We start from the raw sequence: 13,412 nt of genomic DNA on the forward strand, positions 1-13,412 counted from the left end.
TATTTATAGAAGGTAAGGCAATGGAAATCATCATATTAGAGACTTCTGGCTACAAATTGCATCCAATAAAAATGGCTAGTCTATGGAAAATTACCTTCCTACAAAAAGGAAGGATGAGGAAAAGGACCAAAAGAGACAGCTAAGGAGGAAGATTTTATCAAGAAAAATAGGAAAAAAACTATGAGTATCATAATAATGACACCCCTCCCTCTGCCTCCAGTTCTGAGGGGGGAAAAATTGGTCAAGGGAATATCAATATTTGTCCCGAATGGAAGGAAGGAAAGAAGGAAGGAAGAGAGGGAAGGAGGATGGGAAGGAGGGAGGGAGGGAAAGAAGATCACAGATTCAGAGCTAGAAGGGAATTTAAGGCCATCTAGTTAAGGTCATTTAATAGATGAATAAACTGAAGTCCAGAGATGTGAACCGACTTACCCACAATCATACAGGTCATGAATAAAAGAACTAATATTTGAAATCAGGTCCTTTGGCTTCATATTCAATCAATCAGTAAACAAAAATTTATTAAATGTTTATTATGTACCAAACATTGTGCTAACCACTAGGGAGACAAGGAAAGGTAAAAAAAAAACAGTCCCCCTCTTAGCTGATATGTCCCTTACTGGTATGGTCCTTTATAACATAGAAATTTTATAGTTCTGTAATAAGAGCTATAGTGCCTCCTACCTCGTAGAGTTATTTGCAAAGCTCAAATTGATTCATTTATACAAATTTCATTTTATCTGTCTTCCTGATTTCCTATAAGCTGTAACATACTCTTTTTATTGTTGTTCAGTTGTTTTTAATCATTTCGAACTTTTCAAGACCCATTTTGGGTTTTTCTTAACAAAGATAATGGAATGGTTTGCGATTTCCTTCCCAGTTCATTTTACAAATGAGGAAACTGAGGCAAACAGAGGTATGTGACCTGCCCAGGGGTGACACAGCTAGTTAAGTGTCTGAAGCCAGATTTGAATTCAGAAAGATGAGTCTTGCTGATTCCAGGCCCAGCACTCTACTACACTACCTAGTTGCCCTAAGATGTATGCTAATTTACACAAATATTATATATATATATATATATATATATATATATATATATATATATATATATATATATATGTATTTTGCTTTTTGTCTTCTCCCTGGAAAATAGTCCAGGTAAGTGTAGCCAAGTTAAGCATGTCACTCACTGTGTGCGGGACATGGTTGATGCTTGGGGGAAGGGGGAAAATACAATGGAACTGGGTATCTTCTGACAGCCTGTTTAGGAAGAGATATAATTATACATAAGGCAGATTCACAGACACGAATGGAACTAAGTCTTGAACATATTCCATCATCCATCTTTTCCCAGCTAAGTAGACTGTGATAAAAGCATCAATGGTGTTATTGTAATGCAAAACAAGCAAGTTTTTAAATTAAATTTTCCAAATTTTCAAACCCACAAGATCAAAGTCATATACAGTGGTGAGTTTGGGGGTGAAGGCATTTCTCAAAATATTTTACCTTTTGACTATAACTTGCTTGTATGGAAATACTCTTATAAAACCATCATGGATGGTGAGAGGTACTAGGTAAGGATTTAATACATCTCAGGAACAAAGACTATATATTATCACTTATGACTCGAAAGATTCTTTTACTATAGATTTAGGAATATGTTGATATTTTGCTTAAGATAGACCAAATAAACATATAAAAGAGATTGCTTTTCTCTTGGATTATCATGGATGTTATTCTAAAGTGGTTAGTTTGCTTCTTTGCTTCTGCTTAATCAAAATTTAGAAGAAAATCATTAAGACAGTCAATAATGCATGAGGGGGGGAATGTACTGGCATGTTAGCTATATCAGATAAATGAAATCTTTTATCTATATGAAAAGATATGCAATTTAGCATAAAAAATAATAAATAATAAATGGTTTTGAGAAGGCATATTTAACTCTTGATTTCAGTTACTCTAAAATGCAGTGTTACATAGCTCCATTTTTACTTAAATCTTTTCTTCAGGAATACACATATATATATATATATATATATATATATACACCCCCAAAGGAAATTCAGAAGTAACTTTTTAAAGACTAGAGCAGAATTAAAAATTTCCAGAGTCAATGGAATGAACTCCACTAGGGCACAAGGCAGCTATTTTGTGATAGACATATCAGGATTCCGATTTTTTCAGTGATTTTTCTTACAAATAGTCTCATTATCTAACTCTTTCTAATTCTGGTTGCTTATCAGAAAAGCAACCAAGAGCAAAAACTGCTTCAACTAGGTAAAATAGTTTCTGAACATGTCATAAAATAGAAAAATGGTATTTTTCAGGGTAGAAGCTGAGAGTCTGTGTTCAAAAAGGAAAGGGAACATCTGGTTGAGATAGTGCTTGAGAATGGGATTTGCATTTCTGGACCAATTCTTAAGAGAATAAACCCAATGAGGACTATTTATCTATCTATCTATAAAATTCCCATATATATATAAATTCCCACATATATTTACCAAGTCTGATGATAGAGGTTCAGGATCGTAACATAGGAAGAAAATTTATGAAAAGGAGGAGCAATTTACGGGAAACAATATCTGAGAAGAAAGGCAATAATATAACATGTAGTCTCCTATGTTTATATGCAAATGAAGAGGATAAACTAGTAATTTTATACAAGTAAATTCAACTTCATAGGTATTCTTTTTTTTTCTTTTTTCTTTTGGTCTTGATTTTTGCAAGGCAATGGGGTTAAGTGACTTGCCCAAGATCACACAGCTAAGTATTGTGTCTGAGGTCAATTTTGAATTCAGGGCTGGTGCTCCTGACTCCTGGCCTAGAACTCTATCTACTGCCCCACCTAGCAGCACCCTCATAGTTATTCATTGAGACCTGATAGAATGTAACTCACAACTGAAACAAACCTAGAAAAAGTATATATCTTAATCAAAAGGAATAAATTCGCTCAAAACAGTGGGAGTAGGAGGTAGACTATAATCATACATAAAAAGGAAAGAGAAAATCCATGAACTCGAAGAAAGATACACAGTGAACAGCATTTGGATAAGAAGAAACAGAGAAAGAAAAGTGGCAGTGTGGCTGGAACATACTATAGACCACCAGGTCAAAGGAAAGAAATGCATGACAAACTAAAGAAACAGGTCACAGGCTGGTACCATGTCAAGATATGGTATGGATAGGGGATTTCACCTATCTGTATGAATGGTGGTATTTTCTCTGCTGAAAACAGAAAAGAAAGTGTTTTTCTTTGTTCTGAGTGTTAGCATAGATCTATCAATAGATGCCTGATCACTAATTAATGGATTAGATGATATAAGACCTAGCAACCATAGCATTTAGAGTAGTTGAAATGTGGAGGGAAAAAAGGAGCTGTGCTTCAGGCTACAACTTTTCTTTTTTCTAGAAAGATTTTATTTATTCTGAATTTTACAATTTTTCCTCTAATCCTGCTTCCCTCCCCCTACCCCCCAGAGAAGGCAGTCTATTAGTCTTTACATTGCTTCCATGGTATACATTGATCTAAGTTGAATGTGATGAGAGAGAAATCATATCCTTAAGGAAGAAAAATAAAGTATAAGAGAGAGCAAAATTACAGAATAAGATAGCGGGTATTTTTTAAATTAAAGGTAATAGTCTTTGGTCTTTGTTCAAATTCCACAGTTCTTTCTCTGGATATAGATGGTATTCTCTATAGCAGATATCCAAAAATTATGCCTGATTACTGCACTGATGAGATGAGCAAGTCCATTAACATTGTTCACCACCCCCATGTTGCTGTTGGGGTATACAATGCTCTGGTTCTGGTCATCTCACTCAGCATCAGTTCATGCAAATCCTTCCAGGCTTCTCTGAATTCCCATCCCTCCTGGTTTCTAATAGCACAATAGTGTTCCATCGCATACATATACCATACTTTGTTAAGTCACTCCCCAAATGAAGGACATTCACTTAATTTCCAATTCTTTGCCACCACAAACAAGGCTGCTATGAATATTTTTGTACAAGTGATATTTTTGCCCTTTCTCATAATCTCTTCAGGTTATAATCCAGTAGTGGTATTGCTGGATCAAAGGGCAGGTACATCTTTGTTGCCCTTTGGGCCTAATTCCAAATTGCTTTCCAGAAAGGTTGAATAAGTTCACAGCTCCACCAACAATGTATTAGTGTCCCAGATTTCCCACATGCCCTCCCTGGGTAAATTACTTAAGCCTAGATTGCTTTGATTTGAGAGGGCATAACTTTTACATGAAACTAACAAAAAGGATTTATCATAAAGAACTGCAGTGTACATAACTAGTTATCCTGGGTTCTGCTCCAGGCTCATTCTCTCAGTTGGGGTTCTCCTTCAGGGTATAGACCCAGATCATTGTCCTTTCTGATCATATTAGCCAGTCTGAGAGGTGTCAGGTGGCACCTAAGAGATGTTTTAACTTGCATTTCTCTAATAAGTAGTGATTTAGAGTAATTTTTCATATGACCATGGATTGCTTTAATTTCCTCATCTGTAAATTGCCTCTGCATATACTTTGACCATTTGTCAATTGGGGTATGGCTTGTTTTTTTTTTAAATTTGACTCAATCCTCTGTATGTTTTAGAAATGAGTCCTTTGTCAGAAATACTAGTTGTAAAAATTGCTTCACAATTTACTACATTTCTTTTGATCTTGGTTACAGTGGTTTTTCTCTGTGCAATAGCTTTTTAATTTACTGTAATCAAAATTGTCTAGTTTGTTTTTAATGATGTTCTCCATCTTTTCTTTGGTCATAAACTGCTTTCCCTTTCCATAGATCTGACAGGTATACTATTCCTTGTTCTCCTAGTTTGCTTATAATATTTTTTTTATATCTAAATCCTGTATCCATTTTGATCTTATCTTGGTATAGGGTATGAGTTGTTGGTCTAATCCAAGTTTCCACCATACTAACTTCCAATTTTCCCAACAGTTTTTATCAAAGAGAGAGTTCTTATCCCAGATACTGGGTTCTTTGAGTTTATCAAACAACAGATTACTATAATCAATTCCTGTAATTGCACCTAGTCTATTCCATTGATCGACCACTCTATTTCTTAGCCAATACCAGACAGTTTTGATGACTGATGCTTTATAATATAAGATCTGGTAGGGCTACAGGCTACAGGCTACAACTTTTTAAAGAATTCAGAGAAAGGGCAGATAATGTTCCAGACTGACCTCAGGAAGATCTGTGTTCAAATCTTACCTCAGACAGTGACTATGTGACCCTTGAGAGTACCTTTCTTAAACTCTCTAAAGCCTCAGGTTCCTCATCTGTAAAATTACAGGATTAGATTTAATGACCTTTAAAGGTCCCTTCTGGCTCTAACTCTATGACCTCATTACCAAAAGGCTATTATATTAAAGAAAGTGTTTTTCTAGGACCCAGAATTTTAATTCAATGTAATCGACATTTCCCTAGTACCTATTCTGTGAAAGGCACTGTGACCTAGTACAATGGCAGTGGGTGGAGGAGAGGGCAGGTTATAGGGAGGCACATTTCAGCACAACAAAATAAAGAAAAGCATATGGTCACAGTCTGAGCTGACCAAATGTAAAATGGCTTCTTCCAGAGTTAGACATTGTATAAACAATTTCTAGGAATAAAGTAAAGAGGATTCCCATCCAGGTAGATGAGCCCAGAGTCTTGCCAACTCAGCTTCGTAAAGGGTGGCAAAGCTCTCTGAAAATGTTAAGTATATAAGAGCATGCTAATAACTCTAATGATTTCGAGGCCACTGCATTGAGCCAAATAAGAATAGACCTCTTTGAAATTGGAGGAATGATGCAGGGCAAACAGCCAAAGTGACTCACCACCCTCTTTTAGGAAGAAACCAGGGAAGGTCACAGCTGTCTTCACAATCTGAACTGGGTAAATTTATCTTGGAGGTGTGTTGCCTCACTTTGGCTGGTGGATGCCAGTTAAGAGTTATTTTTTTTAAATTTAATCTTTAAAACTACAGAAATCACAGACTTCATTGACTACTAAAAAGTGTCAAACTAACTTTTCAACTAAACCTCACTCAAAAGGAAATCAAGGAAGTTATATCAGTGAAGAGAGCAGGAACCCAGAGATCTGGTGTCACCTAAAACACAGGCTGACTGACCCAGATCCATTCTGGTTGGAATTTTAGCCAAGTATATATAACTCTCACTTTCGATATAAAATCTGACTCAGGGAAAATGAAGTCCAAGTTATAGGAGTGGATTTCCCAAAAAAACAAGTCAGATATTTTTGGAAGGTAAATAGACAATGAAACTAAATCTTCTAATTCTCATATCTCATAAGAGCCAGAGGACTCTTAAAACAGTTTTCAAGTGTTGGGAATATGAAAGATAGGTATCTGCCTTTCTTGCCTAAGATTGATCTCCGAGCTCAGGATAGAAGAAGACCTACAATACCAAATGCCTGTCCCTGAAACTGAAATTATATATATTAAATTATATACTGAAGACTGTAGCAATAACACATTCTTATCCCACTTTACAATATAATCCTATAATTGTGTAAAGTGCTTTTCCTTTGATGCTCACAATATTTATTTTAAACATTCATGACCACAGGCTCCTTTTTACATACAGAAGAGGGAGCAGGAATAATCTTTGGAATCAGGAAGACCTGAGTTTAGTCCTGCCTCAGAAACTTACTTTGTGACCCTACACAAGTCATTTAACCTCTCAGTCTCAGTTTCCTCATCTGTAAAAAGAGGCTATTAGTACCAAATGCACAGGGTTCTGAGGATCAAATGAGATCACAGGTGTGTATTATTTTGAAAATCTTAAAAGAGTTAACTGGTATTAAATCCCCCAATAATTTTCCTTGAGAAAAGTAACTATTTTTGCATTCCTCTGTATATGTGCTAGAATAGATTAAATATTTAGTAAATACTTGTTAGGTGGCATAATGGACAGAATTTCAGGACTGCACTCATCTTCCTGAATTCAAATCTGGCCTCAGACACTTACTAGCTGTATGACCCTGGGCACATCACTCAATCCTGGTTTGCCTCAGTTTCCTCATCTGTAAAATGGGAATAACAACAGTACCCATTAGCCTCAAAAAGGTAGAAGCCATTACATGACACATAGCAAATGCCATATATGAGTTATTATTATTGATGATGTTTGTCCTTCATTCTCAAAGAAAACCACGGCATCAGGGAGGTGATGCCATGACAAGGACATGAATTGGAGTTGAGTGAGTGAGGGAGAGCCTCACTTTCTCCTCCAGAGCCATATGGCTTCAGTGGCCAGATATGAATCAGGATAATTGGAGATGCCCCTGGATGTGAGGCTATCAGAGTTAAGTAACTTGCCCAGGCCACACAGTTAATAAGTGGCAAGTGTCTGAGGCTGGATTCGAACTCCCACCCTCCTGACTCCAAGGTCAGTTCTCTTAACCACTAAGCCACCTAGCTGCCCTTTTTGTTATTATTATATTTTTATTAGCACAGTGACTGACATAAAGCAGGCATTCAATAAATGCTTACTGATAATAGATTTATTGGTATAAAACCAATTTGAGAAAGTGACTGACCTATCAATGTGGCTTCAATGGTGGCATATTCACACCCAGAGGTTAGGACTTTGCCCTTAGAAAGTAACCACAGAAGGAGACTCCCAACTGAGACGATGAGCCTGGACCCGAACCCAGGATAACTAGCTATGTACGCTGCAATTCTTTATGATAAATCCTTTTTGTTAGTTTCATGTAAAATTATACCCTCTCAAATCAAAGTGATCCATAGTCATATGAAAAACTGCTATAAATCATTACTGATTAGAGAAATGCAAATTAAAGCAACTTGCGGCACCACCTTAAACCTTTCAGACTGACCAATATGACCAGAAAGGACAATGCTCAGTGTTGGAAGGGATGTGGGAAATCTGGAACACTAATACACTGTTGGTGGATCCAACTTTTCTGGAGAGCAATTTGGAATTATGGCCAAAGGGCAATAAAAATATGCATACCCTTTAATACACTAATGGGTCTATATCCTGAAGAGATCATGAAAAAGGGTAAAAACATCACTTGTACAACAAAAATATTCATAACAGCCTTGTTTGTGGTGGCAAAGAATTGGAAATTAAGTGAATGTTCTTCAGTTGGGGAATGGCTTAACAAACTGTGGTATATGTATGCCATGGAACATTATTTTCTATTAGAAAGCAGGAGGGATGGGAATTCAGAGAAGCCTGGAAGGATTTGCATGAACTGATGCTGAGCGAGATGAGCAGAACCAGAAAAACATTGTACACCCTAACAGCAACATGGGGGTGATGATCAACCTTGATGGACTCACTCATTCCATCAGTGCAATAATCAGGGACAATTTTGGTATCTGAGATGGATAATACCATCTGTATCCAGAGAAAGAATTGTGAAGTTTAAATAAAGACCAAAGTCTATTACCTTCAATTCTTTTTTTAAAAAAGTGTCTTGTGTAATTACATAATCTTACTATCTCTAATATTTTATTTTCTCCTCAAGGATATGATTTCTCTCACAACACATTCAATTTGATAAATATATAGCATGGAAACAATGTAAAGATTATCAGAATGCCTTATGTGGGAGGATGGGGAGGGAAGGGAGAGTGGGGGAGAAAAACTGTAAAATTCAAAACCTTATGAAAATGATAGGTAGAAATTACTATTGTATATAATTGGCAAACAAAATATTAAAAACTTTTTAATTAATAAAATTAAATTAAATGAAAAGTTCTGCCCTCTCCAACTAAATCAAACTCACATCAAAACAATAACCAGATAACAGTTGAGAAAATTAAGTCTCCAGAACACTTTGGGAAAGAATGGAATTGGATATAAACAAGGCCTATAATTATAAATTCATAATTATTAGACTATTGTATTGTGAATTCTTCTAGTGACTGGGGCATGAAATACTCAGGGATGACCCATATCCAATTAAATTTTCCTGGGAAATGACAGAGTTGATCAGGGCCAGCAATCTGTGCTACAACTACTGGCCTCTGACTCTCAAGGGAAGCCCCTGGTTCGACCTGGCTCTTCCCCTAAAGGAACTGAAGCTACAGAGAACATCATTCATACTCTGTTGTTAAGCTCCTTGGCATCACATATTAATAGGCAGAGATAGACCTTCTACATTAGTAAGGTACAGGTCACTGTCTCCATGGTATAATATGAAAGGATGTCACTAAGTTTCATTTGCATCCTTCCCCAACTTATCCTACCTCCAATCTATCTCCCACAATTGTCAGCTTATCTGAAACTCATTCTCTAGGAGTCTCCTTTAAAAAAAAAAAAGCAAGAAGAGGCTAGTATATTTAGCTATTTCTAAGGTAAGTCAATAATCATTTATCACTTAGTTGAGGGCTACACATGGAGTCAGGAAGATCAATGTATGGCATGGAAACAATTACAGGCCTTCTGTGGGGGGATGGAGGAGGGAAGGGAGAGTTCTCTGTGAGTTCAAATCTGGTCTCAGACACTAGTTGTATGACCCTAGTCAAGTTATTTAATTCTATTTGCCTCAATTTCCTCATCTGTAAAAATGAGCTGGAGAAGGAAATGGCAAATCACTCTAGTATCTTTGCCAAGAAAACCCCAGATGGGGTCACAAATAAAGAGAGATAACTGAGTAACAATAACAACAGCTATGTACTAAACACTAGGGATACAAAGAAAATCCAAAAGACTATCCAGGCTCATAAAGAGCCCCCATTTTAACAGAGGAAACAACATGTAAACAGCCATGTAAATACAGGATAATCAACAGAGGAAAAAGTACTAGCATTAAGTCTGTAAAGTTTCTTGTACAGGGTGGGCTTTTATCTGGACTTTATCAACAAGAGGCAGAATAATGTAGTGAATACAGAATAGGTCCCCAAACCAAAAAGACCTGCTTTTGAGGCCCACCTGTGATCCACACTGATTGTATGACCTTAGACAAGTCACTATCAATGCCCAAGGAAACTTTCCAAGACTGCTTCCCAGAAAATGCTGAAGTGCATTGGGAGAGGAAGTTTCCTCACCTGGGAGTTCCCTGTAATAATGCAATTACAGGTCTGGGTCTTTTTCTATTTTATCTTACCAATCTATTATATCTTACCAGGTGAATTAGTTTTTCAGGGATTAGCAATTCAGACTCAGAAGCACAGAATTTGAGATGTGGGAGTTCAGTAGCCATTTAGTCTAACTCATACACAATGGAAATTCTCACTAACACATCCAAGATGGAATCGTTTTGATTCTGTTTGAAGTCTAGGAAGAAGGGGGAACCCACCTCCTCTTGAAGCTGCCCATTCTACTTTTGGACAACTCTCATTGTTAAGAAATTGGCAATGTTTCCCTTGACAAAAAGCTTCAATTTTGCTCTGTGCCTTTGCCCCGGTTTTGCCTTCTGAGGCCAAACAGAACAAATCCATTCCCTCTTCCAAAAGATAACCTTTTAAATACTCAACAAAAGCTATCATGTGCCCTCCCAAGGTTTCCCTTGAGTACAGTAAACATTGATTCCTTCAATCAATTTTCATGTGGCAAAAATCCAACAGGCTGCCCTCCCTTATGACATTTCATAGTTTATCAATGACTTGCTTAATCCTCAGCAACCAGGAGGTGACCTGGATAGAGGCTAGGTCTTGAGTCAAGAAGATCTAATTTCAAATCCGGTCTCCACCCCTCACTAGCTATGTGACCCTAGACAAGTCAGTTCATCTGTTTGCCTCAGTTTCCTCAACAGTTAAAATAGAAATAAAAATAGCACTTACCTCACAGGGTTCTGTAAGGATCAAATGAAAAATCTGTAAAGTACTAATACAATGCCTAGCTTATCTTTAATAAATGGCTTTTCCCTTCCTTTCCCCTCTATGTATTGCATACCCCAGGGTATTGTAAACTCCTTGAATTCAAGGTCTATCTCTCTTTTTTTTTAATCCCTAATGCTTAGAATAGTCAACCTTCATTTCTAAATATATCCCTTCCCCTGCTACCATCCCTTATAAAAGGTTTTTTTTAAAAGAAAAAAAATTAGGACAAACAACCCAATCAACACATCAACCTAGCCTCACAGTATATACAATGGTCCATAACTCCCAGTTTTACAAAAAGGCAAGAGAGAGATATAGCTTTCCATCTCTTTGGGAAAATCTTGGTCATTATAATTACAAAAAGCTTAACTTGACTTTTTTATTTCTCCATTTATGTTATAGTTATTATGTACCTTAATTTTGCTTATTTCACTTTCCTTGAATTCATGTGCTCTCTTCTCATGCTATTGTGAATTTATCATATTGATCATATCTTTAGCAGCAATAATTTTCCATTTTGAACTAGATTTTGTTTAGCTACCTCCTAACAGATGAGTGCATACTTTGTTTCTAGTTCTTTGCTAAAAAAATGTGTTAATAGAAATATTTTAGGGAATATAGGAATTTGTCTTCCATCTTACCCCACTAACCATAGGTGTCTCCTAAGCATCTATTTCTGGCTCCCTTCACTTCATGCTTTATACTATCTCACTTGGTAATGTCATCAGTTCTCATAGATTAAGATATCATTTCTCTGTGTGAGATACTGAGATATACTCATCTAGGCTTAATATCATTTCTAACCTCCAATCTCTCATCATTAACTGTCATTGTAAATCTCAAACTAGATAATCTGGACATCTCAAATTCAACACATCTAAAACAGAACTCATTATCTTTTCCCTGCAAGACCTACCCCTTGGGGTTTAGTGCAGTAGATAGAGCACCAGCCCTGAAGTCAGGTGTTCAAGTCTGGTTTCTAGTTGTGTGACCCTAGGCAAGTCACTTAAGCTTGATTGCCTCACCCAAAAAAAAGGATTCATATTTCAAATATTTGCGATATGACCTAAGTGAGGTTTTTTTCATGAATCATGAGTTTATGTAGCTCTCTAGTACAGTACTGTCACACTTTCTGGGGATACCTTAGCCCTTGAGCTACACAGAACTGGCCACAAAAATAAGCAAATTATTCCTCTAAGCTTTCCTCTGCAGCAAAAACACTCCATGCTGGCTGGCATGATCCATTTCATTCAGGAAGCTATAGAGCTGAAGTAAAGTTAATTGTATACACACACTTTAGGTCCTTTTTTAAATCAGGGACCTCAATTGTTAAAAGGAAAAAAAAGTTTCCCAATTTATAAAGTTTTTTGCTCCCTGATGGTATTCCAAACCTCCACTCCATATCTATAAGCTGATTAATCATCAATGTCAGTCTCACTAACAATCATGCAATATACTTCTGCTCCCAATTATCAGAAAAATAAGTGGCTTTCTTTTCACTAAGATCCAGAGTAATGAAATCTACTCTGACCTGCTCTGCAATCATATTCTTCTTCAAGGAACCATTTGGCACTAGCAGAAAGCTCCTTACTATATTCTTTAAAGGTCCAAAGCTGATCTGAAGCAAAATTAGATGGGTTTTTTAAACCAGGAATGTGTCAGCACCCTTGGATTAAATCAAATAGTAGAAAATCACTTCAGTCAGCATTGAAAACTGCTCAGACTGTTAAAATCCTGAGTTTTTTCTAAGATTGAACTTAAGCTTCTGCAGAGGCCCAGTTTGAACTCAGGTCTTTGCTTCCTGCAGACAAACATACATACTTTAATCATGATCTTCCCATTAATCTCCAGCATGATCATCATCATTAGCCTGGCATGGGAAGAAAGGATTTGGGATCATACATAAAGAGTTTGGAGGCAGAAGGTGGCACTACAGGGCAAAGAGGACCAGCCTGGAGGCAGGAAGACTCATCTTCCTGAGTTCAAATCTGGCCTCAGAGACTTATTATGTGAACTGGACAAGTAATTTAACATTGTTCACTTCAGTTTTCTCACATGTAAAATGAGCCAGAGAAAGGACATGGCAAACCTCTTCAATATCTTTGCCAAGAAAACACCAAGTGGGGTTAAAAAGAACCAGACATAACTGAAAATGATTGAACATAATGAGTTCAGTTCAAAGCTCTACCACTAACAGTATAATATATATGTGTGTGTGTGTATGAACATATATGCATATATACATGTATATATACACATATATGTATATATATAAATATATATATGTATATATCTTAGTAAGCCAAAAAACTTTCTTAACTATTAGCTTAAAAAAAAGTAGTACCTGAACTTTTCCCAGATGAACCTTTTTGTCTTTTAGAGACAAGAAAAGATAAAGCCAAGAGATAAATTCTGAAGCAGTTCAATATGTCCTTTTCTTTTCTACTGGAGTTCAAAGAGGGGGAAAAAAAAAGCTAAATTCTGCTACCAACAAATAAGAATGAGAAAAGTGATCTTTTCAGCTAGCAAACTTTTTTAATCAGGCAAGAACAATCCTCTATTAAGTAAGGGGAAAATGAAAAGGGGGAGAGAGAAGTGT

At 36.5% G+C, this 13,412-nt stretch overlaps 1 protein-coding gene and 1 pseudogene across 2 annotated transcripts in view; both read right to left on the reverse strand.

Annotated features, from left to right (window-relative positions):
• UBE3D (ubiquitin protein ligase E3D) overlaps nt 1–13,412 on the reverse strand; it is a 198,210-nt gene that overhangs the window by 12,035 nt on the left and 172,763 nt on the right. The window lies entirely within an intron of this gene.
• LOC141487813 (COMM domain-containing protein 7-like) lies at nt 11,923–12,676 on the reverse strand (annotated as a pseudogene).

This window comes from Macrotis lagotis, chromosome 5 (genome assembly GCF_037893015.1).
Source record: "Macrotis lagotis isolate mMagLag1 chromosome 5, bilby.v1.9.chrom.fasta, whole genome shotgun sequence".
Taxonomy (NCBI): domain Eukaryota; kingdom Metazoa; phylum Chordata; class Mammalia; order Peramelemorphia; family Peramelidae; genus Macrotis; species Macrotis lagotis.